Here is an 11,590-nt window from a genome sequence, read left to right on the forward strand (position 1 = left end):
ATAGGGCAGACACCCGAATGGATCGTCGCGGTCACGGGGACGTGCGATCGGCCCGAGGTTATCCAGAGTCGCAACGCTTACGGGGAGAGCGCGGCAGGGGGGAGGCCGCGGAGGACCGTCCCGACGCCGCGCCCGGGACCCCGGATTGGTTTTGATCTGATTAATGCACGAATCCCTGGCGGTCAGCGCTCGTTTGCACGTATTAGCTCTAGAATTATCACAGTTGTCCGAGTCAACGGTTTGGAGCGATCAAAGGAACCATAACTGATTTAATGAGCCATTCGCAGTTTCACTGTACCGTCCGTGTGTACTTACACGTGCATGGCTTAATCTTTGAGACAAGCATATGCTACTGGCAGGATCAACCAGGTAGCCCCCCAACACGACTGGACCGCGTCGAGGTTCGGGAGAGGAGAGGCCTGCGGGAAGAGAGGGGGGGCGGCGGAAGAGCCCCGCGGCGGCAGGGCGCCCGGACGGAACGGGTATAGGCAGGGCGTGCGGCGTCCGGAGAGGATGCGGGATGGCATGGGGCTTCCCTGGGGGGGGCGGGGAACGGAGCCCTCGCAGCACCGGGGACATGTGCGGGAGGAGCGGCTCGCTGTGCGGTGCGTGGTCCCGAAGCGGCAGGCGTCTGGAAAACACCCCTTGCACGGGGAGGGCGAGGTGACTGGCCTCCGGAGGACGCCACGGCCGCCCCCGTCTCACCAACCGCACCCAAGGCAACACACAGGGTCGCTCGGGGAGATGGCGTGCGGGGGTGGGCCTATGTGGCGCCACCGTCTGGCTTAGACCTGCCTCCGCCGCGGGGGGTCCTCGACCCACCGGCGGACAGGCACGAGGATTGGGAGAGGGGGGCTGGCCGTCAGGGTCCGCCGCGGCTCCGGCACTAACCCGACGACGCGGAGGTCGCGTGGGTGGTCGTCGGCCAGGCCGTGTCGGCGTCGCCTTCCAGAGTAGTCCCTCTTCCCGCTCGCGCCCGTAACCTCAAAGGGATGCCCGAGCGGCTTTTCCTCCCAGGGCTGCTCCCCGCCCGGGGGCGGGAGCGCATGGGGAACCCCAGGTCGGCCTTTCACCGTACTCCCTACCTCTTGGCCCTCGTTCCTTCTCCCGTTCTCCATCTAACCCCTTGGCTCTGGGGTTTCCGCGCTCGCTCTCTCTCTCCTTCTCCCTGCCGAGCCGCCAGGGAGGATGAGGGTCGAAGGGGAAAGGTGACGGTCGGGCTGGGGCACACCACACGGTGAGAACCCCCTTCGCCTGCCTCCACACATCTGTCGTCCTCCCCACTGACGTAGGGGCCCGGGAAAAGACTGGAAATCGCGAAGCTCGGCAGTGGCGCGGAGACGCCACCCACCGCCGCCGCTGTCGCCACCGCCGCGGAGGCCGCCCTGTCGGACGCGAGGGGCGGCGCGGGCCTCCGCTGGCCGGTTACGCATCTGGAAGAAAAGGGCCGCCCTCGGAGAAGATCGGTGTGCTTCCCCGCACAGGAAGCGATTCGGACGACGGCCCCCACGCCTGGGTGGGTGGGCGCCACGCCGTTCGCCCGTGCGGGTCGTCGGACCGCTGCCTTCGCTCGGGTCGGGCCAATCTCCCCACGGCTCGGCCACCTCCGCGGACGGGAGGCGAGGCCGGCGTGCGCGCCCAAAGATAGGTGTCGAAAGCCCGGGGGTAGAGGAGGAAGGGGACCGCTCACCTTAAGCCAGCGCGAGCTCCAAAGCCCGGGCCGAGCGAGCGGCGCCACCTCCCCACCCGGGAGCGCTGCGCCAGATCGATCGGAGGAAGAGCAGGGGTGCGTGGAGGGACTTGCCCAAGTACGGAGGCTGCTAACCCCTGTCGTCGGGAAATACGTGCCCAAGAGTCCTGGAAGCGAGACTCGGGTACAGGCGCCCTTGCAGAGGGGGTACTGGATGTGGAACTGGGGTCAAAGCCACAAAAGCATCCGCCCTCATGGAGCCTCTCCCGGGCCTAAAAATCCAGATTTTAGCCTTGACGGCGCCCCCATGTGGAGAACCAGGGCCCGTGGGGGGGGTCTGGCCAGGCTCACTTCAACCCAGGAACACCTCTCTGACTTGGGATAGGCGACCGGCAAAAGTCCCCCCACGCAGCTGCGGAAGCCTGGGTTCAGCCAAGGTGCAGACCTCCAGCCGAACAGGGACTCATAGCCAAAACGCGTACCCGGGCCTACGGAGGTGAAAACCTGCTTAAATGAGTCAAAATGTGTCGGGGCTGAGAGGTACCTCTCTCTCATATATTCTGCCGGTGGTGTGCAAAACTGGGTCTTTGTATGGAGTGTCACCCTATACCCACTTTAGGGACGCATTCCAAAAAGTACCCGATCGCCTGGAACTGTCAGGCGGATTCGGCTCCCTGGAATTTCCTCATTCTGGTTCTTTTTCACTTTTTGTCTCTTTTGCGACATCTAGTGGGCAGGCTGCATTACTGCAACCAGGGACACCTCAAAACGCTTGGAACTGGGGAGCGGGCTCAATTTACTAACGTTTTGCGGGTCCTGGAAGTCAAAATTGTGACTTCTGAAAACGACTAAGTATGAAGGACTCATCGGGCGAATCGCTCTGGAACTGAAATCGGATGCGCTCACTCACATTTTCCCCTCTCTGGAAGTCTGACACAAGTTGAAAAATTTTCTAAGTCCACAAAAAAATTTTTTTCAACTTTTTTTCAATTTTCCCCCTGTGGGATATATATTTTACCCACACATTTGGAGCTCTCCTGGGATGCCCTCTAACATATTATAACCTCATTTTGTGGAAGTTTTCACAAAATTGTGAAATTTTCAAAAAGTCAGAAATTTTGACAAAAACGACTAAGTATGAAGGACTCATCGGATGAATCGCTCTGCAACTGAAATCGGATGCGCGCACTGACATGCTCCCCTCTCTGGAAGTCTGACAAATGTGTGAAAATTTTCTAAGTCCACAAAAAATTTTTTTTACAACTTTTTTTCAATTTTCCCCCTGTGGGATATATATTTTACCCACACATTTGGAGCTCTCCTGGGATGCCCTCTAACATAGTATAACCTCATTTTGTGGAAGTTTTCACAAAAAAGAGAAATTTTCAAAAAAGTCCAAAATTTTGCAAAAACTACTAAGTATGAAGGACTCATCGGATGAATCGCTCTGGAACTGAAATCGGATGCGCTTACTTACCTGCTCGCCTCTCTGGAAGTCTGACACATGTGTGAAAATTTTCTAAGTCAACAAAAAAAAATTTTTTCAACTTTTTTTCAATTTTCCCCACGTGGGATATATATTTTACCCACACATTTGGAGCCCTCCTGGGATGCCCTCTAACATAGTATAACCTCATTTTGTGGAAGTTTTCACAAAAAAGTGAAATTTGCAAAAAGTCAGAAATTTTGCCAAAAACGACTAAGTATGAAGGACTCATTGCGCGAATCGCTCTGGAACTGAAATCGGATGCGCTTACTCACATGCTCCCCTCTCTGGAAGTCTGACACATGTGTGAAAATTTTCTAAGTCCACAAAAAAAATTTTTTTCAACTTTTTTTCAATTTTCCCCCTGTGGGATATATATTTTACCCACACATTTGGAGCTCTCCTGGGATGCCTTCTAACATAGTATAACCTCATTTTGTGGAAGTTTTCACAAAAAAGTGAAATTTTCAAAAAGTCAAAAATTTTGACAAAAACGACTAAGTATGAAGGACTCATCGGATGAATCGCTCTGGAACTGAAATCGGATGCGCGCACTGACATGCTCCCCTCTCTGGAAGTCTGACACATGTGTGAAAATTTTCTAAGTCCACAAAAAAAATTTTTTACAACTTTTTTTTCAATTTTCCCCCTGTGGGATACATATTTTACCCACACATTTGGAGCTCTCCTGGGATGCCTTCTAACATAGTATAACCTCATTTTGTGGAAGTTTTCACAAAAAGGTGAAATTTTCAAAAAGTCAGAAATTTTGCCAAAAACGACTAAGTATGAAGGACTCATCGGATGAATCGCTCTGGAACTGAAATCAGATGCGCGCACTGACATGCTCCCCTCTCTGGAAATCTGACACGTGTGCAAATTTTCTAAGTCCTCAAAAAAAAATTTTTTTTCGACTTTTTTTCAATTTTCCCCCTGTGGGATATATATTTTACCCACACATTTGGAGCCCTCCTGGGATGGCCTCTAACATAGTATAACCTCATTTAGCGGAGATTTTCACAGAAAAGTGAAATTTTCAAAAAAGTCAAAAATTTTGCAAAAACGACTAAGTATGAAGGACTCATCGGATGAATCGCTCTGGAACTGAAATCGGATGCGCGCACTGACATGCTCCCCTCTCTGGAAGTCTGACACATGTGTGAAAATTTTCTAAGTCCACAAAAAAAATTTTTTTAAACTTTTTTTCAATTTCCCCCCCCGAGGGATATATATTTTACCCACACATTTGGAGCCCTCCTGGGGTACCTTCACACATATTTCCCCTCTCTATAGAGGAAGACTGGAGGGCCTCAGCCCAAAATTCTGGAACTGTTTCTGTACACCGCAGCACTATTAACCACTTCGCACCAGAGCCTGTTTTTGCCTTCGTGACCAGGCCAATTTTTTCAATTCTGACCACTGCCAGTTTATGAAGTAATTACTCTGGAACGCTTCAATGTATTCCCCTGACTCTGAGATTGTTTTTTTCATGACATATTGTACTTCATGATAGTGGTAAAATTTCTTCGATATAACTTGTGTTTATTTGTGAAAAAATCGGAAATTTGGCGAAAATTTTGAAATTTTCAAACTTTGAATTTTCATGCCCTTAAATCAGAGAGATATGTCACACAAAATAGTTAATAAATAACATTTCCCACATGTCTACTTTACATCAGCACAATTTTGGAACCAAAATTTTTTTTTGTTAGGGAGCTATAAGGGTTAAAAGTTGACCAGCGATTTCTCATTTTTCCAACAAAATTTACAAAAACATTATTTTAGGGACCACATCATATTTGAAGTCACTTTGAGGGGTCTTTATGACAGAAAATACCCAAAAGTAACAACATTCTAAAAACTGCACCCCTCAAGGTGCTCAAAACCACATTCAAGAACTTTATTAACCCTTCAGATGCTTCACAGGAATTTTTGGAATGTGGAAGAAAAAAATTAACATTTAACTTTTTTCACAAAAATGTTACTTTAGACCCAATTTTTTTTATATTCACAGGGGTAACAGGAAAAAAATGGACCCCAAATTTTTTTGTGCAATTTCTCTTGAGCGTGCTGATACCCCATATGTGAGGGAAAATCACTGTTTGGGCGCACTGCAGGGTTCGGAAGGGAAGGAGCGCCATTAGACTTTTTGAATGTAAAATTTGTCTGAATAATTAGCAGACGCCATGTTGCGTTTGGAGAGCTCCTGATGTACCTAAACCCCCACAAGTGACACCATTTTGGAAACTAGACCCCTTAGGGAACTTATCTAGATGTGTGGTGAGCACCTTGAACCCCAAGGTGCTTCACAGAAGTTTATAATATTGAGCTGTAAAAATAAAATTTTCACATTTTTCCCACAAAACTGTTTTTCATCCCTTAATTTTGCATTATCATAAGGGTAATAGGATAAATTGCACCATGAAATTTGTTGTGCAATTTCTCCTGAACACGCTGATACCCCATATGTGGAGGCAAATTACTGTTTGGGCGCATGGTAGGGTTTGAAAGGGAAGGAGCGCCATTTGACTTTTTGAATGTAAAATTTGTTTGAATAATTAGCAGACGCCATGTCGCATTTGGGGAACCCCTAATGTGCCTAAACAGTGGAAACCCCCCACAAGTGCCACCATTTTGGAAACTAGACCCCTTAGGGAACTTATCTAGATGTGAGGTGAGCACCTTGCACCCCCAGCTGCTTCACAGAAGTTTATAATATTGAGCCGTAAAAATAAAATTTTCACATTTTTCCCTCAAAAAATGTTTTTCATTCCCTAATTTTGTATTATCATAAGGGTAACAGGATAAGTTGCACCATGAAATTTGTTGTGCAATTTCTCCTGAACACGCCGATACCCCATATGTGGAGGCAAATTACTGTTTGGGCACATGGCAGGGTTTGAAAGGGAAGGAGCGCCATTTGACTTTTTGAATGTAAAATTTGTTTGAATAATTAGCGGACGCCATGTCACATTTGGGGAGCCCCTAATGTGCCTAAACAGTGGAAACCCCCCACAAGTGCCACCATTTTGGAAACTAGACCCCTTAGGGAACTTATCTAGATGTGTGGTGAGCACCTTGCACCCCCAGCTGCTTCACAGAAGTTTATAATATTGAGCCGTAAAAATAAAATTTTCACATTTTTCCCATAAAAAATGTTTTTCATTCCCTAATTTTGCATTATCATAAGGGTAACAGGATAAATTGCACCATGAAATTTGTTGTACAATTTCTCCTGAGTACGCCGATACCCCATATGTGGGGGAAAACCACTGCTTTGGTGTACTGCAGGGTTCGGAAGAGAAAGGAGCGCTATGTTGGCTGGGATAGGCAGCAGACACCATGTCACATTTGAAGAGTCGCTGACATGTCAAAACAGCAGAAACCCCCACAAGTGACCCCATTTTGTAAACTACACCTCTCAAGGAATTCATCTAGGGAAGTAGTGAGTATTTTTTAATTTTTAAATTTATACCATTGGGCAGTGAAAAAAGCATAATTATATTTTTACCACAAAAAAATGTTTTACCCTCAGATTTTACATTTTCACACAGGGCAATGGGTAAAAATGGTGCCGAAATGTGTCACACAATTTCTTCTAAAAGTGGCAATACCCCATATGTGGCTGTATCGTACCACTTAGCCATACGGTGAGATCTGGGGGGTACGGAGTGCTATTTGACAATTGGAGAACAAATTATTGTAGAATAGGCATTTGGATTTGGGAGCACAAAATTTTCTGAATTTCTTTTGGGGGGCAAGGGTCATTTTGCTTTTCCAGAGCCTTTCTGCTACCAGTAACTTGGAAGTCCCTTATATTTTTAACAGATGACGGACCTGAGTGGGGACTAGCTTTTTTTGAGGACTGAGTTGAAGCTTTTATTGGGAACATTTTACGTAACATTTATCCGGCGCTCTAGGCTGAGCACTTACATCGGGGTTTCCATCTAAATTTCCAAGTGATGTAATTCAGATGAAACCCCTGCAGGATCCATTCACTATAATGAGGCAGCAGAGTTACTCTCTACTCCGTCTGGCCTCTGTTTAGCGGTGTCCTTTTTTTCAGAAGTGCACAAAACTGTGGCCAACCGCACTTTTATGCATGCCTAAAACAAATGACACCGTGGGATCCCAGGCTAGACGGCGTCCACAGTGCCTATATCTGCCTCATTACAGGGAATCTTCCATCATGGGTTCCGGCTGAATCACGTATTTCAGAGATTTACACGGAAACTCTGGTGTAAGTGCTCAGCGCAGAGCACAGGATAAATATGAGCAGAGCCTTACTGGGATCTTTGGGAGACATAATAAACAAATCAGTAGCAGGTGAAGAATTGGTTTAATTTATTTTTTACGCCGTTCCTAGTGTGATATAACTGATTAGATTACTTTATTCTTCGGGTCGGTGCGATTACAGAGATACCAGATTTATATCGGGTTTTTATGACTGACAGCTGTCACACACTAAAATACGCTTTTTTTGCAAAATCTAGTTTTTGCATCACCATATTTTGAGAGCTATAATTTTTCCAGATTTCGGCCGACAGAGTCATGTGACGGCTTGTTTTTTGCGGGACGAGTTGACATTTTTATTGGTACCATTTTTGGGTACGTGACATTTTTTGATCGCTTTCTATTCTGTTTTTTGGGAGGTAAAATTAACAAAAACAAACACTTCAGGAATTGTTTTTTGAGTTTTTTTCTATGCCGTTCTGCGTGTGGTAAAAGTGATCAGGCAGCGTTATTCTTCGGGTCAGTACGTTTACAGCGATACTACACTTACTGTATTTTTTTTAATGTTTTGGCACTTTTACACAATAAAACAATTTTATAGAAAAAAAAAAATTTTTTTGCATTGCTTTATTCTGAGCGCTATAACTTTTTTATTTTTCGTCTGATGGAGCTGTATGGCGGCTTTTTTTTATGACGTTTTCAGTGGTACCATTTTTATTTCTATTCTGCTTTTTGATCGCATTTTTTTCCACTTTTTGTTTGGCGATATGATGAAAAAGCATATTTTTTTGCTCCGTTTTTTTATTTATTTTTATTACGGTATGCACAGAAGGAGTTAATTAGTGTGACAGTTTTATAGCTCGGGTTGTTTCGGACGCGGCGATACCAAATATGTGTACTTTTTTTGGTTTTGTAAAAATATATGGATTTATTGGTTTAATATTTTATTTATTTATTTTTATTTATTTTGTGATTTTTTTTTAATAGTTTTAAAACTTTTTTTTTACTTTTTTTTTACATTTTTACTTAGTCCCTGTATGGGACATTAATTTTTATTTTTCTGATCACTGATCTCATGTAATGTAATAGACATGTATTACATTACATGAGATCTTCACTGACTGTTTCAGTCAGTCTCCTCTCTGGCTCAGCTTGCAGGCTGAGCCAGACAGGACACCATATATGGCAGAGCTGGAGGCGGTCATGTGACCTCCAGCTGCCATAGCAACCCCAGGCCCTGAAAGGAAACGGAGGTCTTCGGAGGTAAGACGACCCCCTCTCCTCCTGCTGTCTCCTATTTGCCGCGATCACTATAGATCGCAGCATATAGAAGACAGCAAAGGGTTAACATCACCGGGACCTGATCTAATCAGGGCCTGATGATGTTCCCTGTCAGAGCTAACGCTCTGCACCGGAATCGCAGTGCTTGCAGGACCCTGGGGGTCCTGAGCGCTGCGCGACCACCCACCGTTTTTAAACGTCGGCGCTGCACAGAGTCCAGGCAGCGCGGACGTTTATCTACAGTGGGCGGTCGGGAACCGGTTAAGTTTTACTTTGGCTGTGTTCACACATGTTGTGTTTTTCAGCTTCAGAAAACTGCATCAAAACACAATCTCTGGCAGGAAATCAGCTGCGTCAAAAACGTTTTGCTGCGTTTTTTGATGCATTTTTTGTGAGTTTTTTCAGCGATTTTTTTCACTGTCCTGTCTCTATTTATGCATGTACATAAAGTTCTGTTAAAAAAGAACCCCATTCTATTTCACCATCAAAAACGCTGCTGCAAATTTTGGTGCATTTTTTTAGCGTTTTATTCATCACTGTATAATGACGTGATTTTCCTCCAAAATATCAGTAATTAATGGGGGCACTCTCCTACACCTCTACTGAGGTCCGATATTAAGGCTATGTGCACACTATGCAGAAATGCTCAGGATTTTTTCCTGAGCGTTTCTGCATCTTTCTGGCAGGAAAAAAAGCATGCGGATTGTACATGTGGTTTCCTGCCAGGGACATGCGGAAATGAAGCGGTCTTCACTTTCATTTCCGCATGCGGGTTGACAAGTGCTTCCCAAGCGATTTTAGCATCACTTGGAAAGTGCTTGTCAACTTCACACTATATAAATCCATGCAACCGGCATGGATTTATATAGTGTGTGAATGTCAAAAAATAAAAAACAAATATATACTTTACACTCTGATGGCCCCCGGTGTCCTGCTTCATCGGTTCCGGATGCCGGCAGTGAAGACTTTAGGACCTTCCGACGTCAGCGTCACGTGACCCGTCACATGACTCTGACGTCAGCGAAGGTCCTTCATTCAACCGCGAAGTGCGCGGGAAGCCGGCAGGACGCAGCGCGGGCCGTCAGAAGGTGAGAATATATATATTTTTTATTTTATTCTTTTTTTTTTTAATGGTACCTGGGTCTGGATGAGAGTCCTCTCCTCCACACCCGGATACCATCCGCACATTAGACCGCATGAAAAGCGCATCAACATATACAGTGATGCGGATTCCATGCGGTCTAATGCAAGTCAATGGCGGCAAAAGAGCAGCGTTTCCGCAAAATTAATTGACATGCTGCGGATTTTTGACCGCAGCATTTACGCTGCGGAAAAATCCGCATCATGGGCACAGCACATGCGTATTTCAATTGGGGAACATTGCTGCCCTTCTACCATGCGTTTTTCATGCGTTTCCGCGGTGTTTACGCAACTGCAAAAACGCCGCGGAAACGCATGAAAAACGCATCGTGTGAACTCAGCCTCACTATTAACATCAAACTTGACTATTAATAATTAATTTCCACTAATGTTATCTGGGCCTTATACTATATACCAACTGAGACAAAATCGTGTGCTAATAAAAGGTATTTATTACACAAAAGTCTACAGTTAATATACTACTATGTATCACACTAACACAGTACACAAAACGGATTCACAATTCCCAATTACCTAATATATTTTCCACCCACGTTTGCTAATCACTCATGCAATATCGGCCCACCCAACTATACCAACTTTGCCTATATATATCTATCAATATCTAGGAGGGTTAGTACAGGGTATGTAGGGCTAGTAAGTAAAGAAGTTACAGGGAAAGAGAGATACTCAGCCATGTGTTGTTATGTCCATCTTCAAGAGTCTAAGGGGCCTTAGCACATGTGCATTCTGGGGTTTTAAGTCCAGCCAGTGTCCAGCTTCATGTCACAGGAAATGATGTATTATTCCCTGCCCACTGGCTAAGATCTTTGTTCATGTCCAACCATACTCGCAAAACCTGTTTTAGCACATGGCTGGACATTCTATTGAAACCTCCCCCAGCAGCAAACAGACTGAAACACATGGGGAGATGTGGGGCCAATATATACATGTATACTTATCTGCAAGCATGGCTAGCATGCAGATACGTATATACATGTACAACCTGGAACACTTCCCTTTACAACCACCCATTATTTCCCATGGGTGAAAAAACACTGACAAAAATGCTGAAAGTGACATGCTCTATTTTCCAAAAACCCAACCAAGGCACAAAATACGCAACAACAAAAAAGCATGATGTGTGAACAGACAATTCTGGTTTCTCATAGACTTTGCTGGTAGGTACTGCAAAACACAGCTGAAAATTTGCATAAAAATCTGCAGCAAAAAATGCTAAAAAAAACACAACATGTGTGAACATAGCTTTTAAGTGAAGTTTAACTTGAACTTATTATATGTTGTCAAAATTACTCACAAAACGTCGCTTTCAAAAGCCACAAAAGACGACGGAGGGGTTTCCTCATTTCTTGTGAATTTCTTTCTGTAGAAACATACAAATCAAGGTCTGTGTTAAGAGTCAAAGTGAAAAGAAAAATACTATTTTAAATGATAAAACCATCAAGGTAGAGGGAGTTGTACTTGCAAATGTGGAGTGAAGAAATGTTCATTGTTCTTATGGGTCTTAATTCACCAACAACTACTTGGATATTGCATTTTACCTAACCAGGTGGGTGTCAAAAAGGGCAGATAGACACCTACACCATCACAAGACCCTACAATTACCATGAAAGGCAGCACCCACCACTTCCTCACTGATACCTCAGATGACGCTCCTAGATAAGAGCGGTCTATGCGGTATGCAATGTATCGTCCTTCAGGGAGCGCTTCTTCCCAGACCATTTCAAGGTCTCCAGCAT

The 11,590-nt window shown here is 45.1% G+C and overlaps 1 pseudogene; it reads right to left on the reverse strand.

Moving 5' to 3' along the window:
• Positions 1–372, reverse strand: part of LOC141222880 (18S ribosomal RNA) — a 1,868-nt pseudogene extending 1,496 nt beyond the window's left edge.
• Between the last annotated feature and the right edge of the window lie 11,218 nt (positions 373–11,590).

Source organism: Phyllobates terribilis, unplaced genomic scaffold, assembly GCF_046119375.1.
Source record: "Phyllobates terribilis strain yellow unplaced genomic scaffold, ASM4611937v1 Scaffold_362__1_contigs__length_1925733, whole genome shotgun sequence".
In the NCBI taxonomy this organism is placed as follows: domain Eukaryota; kingdom Metazoa; phylum Chordata; class Amphibia; order Anura; family Dendrobatidae; genus Phyllobates; species Phyllobates terribilis.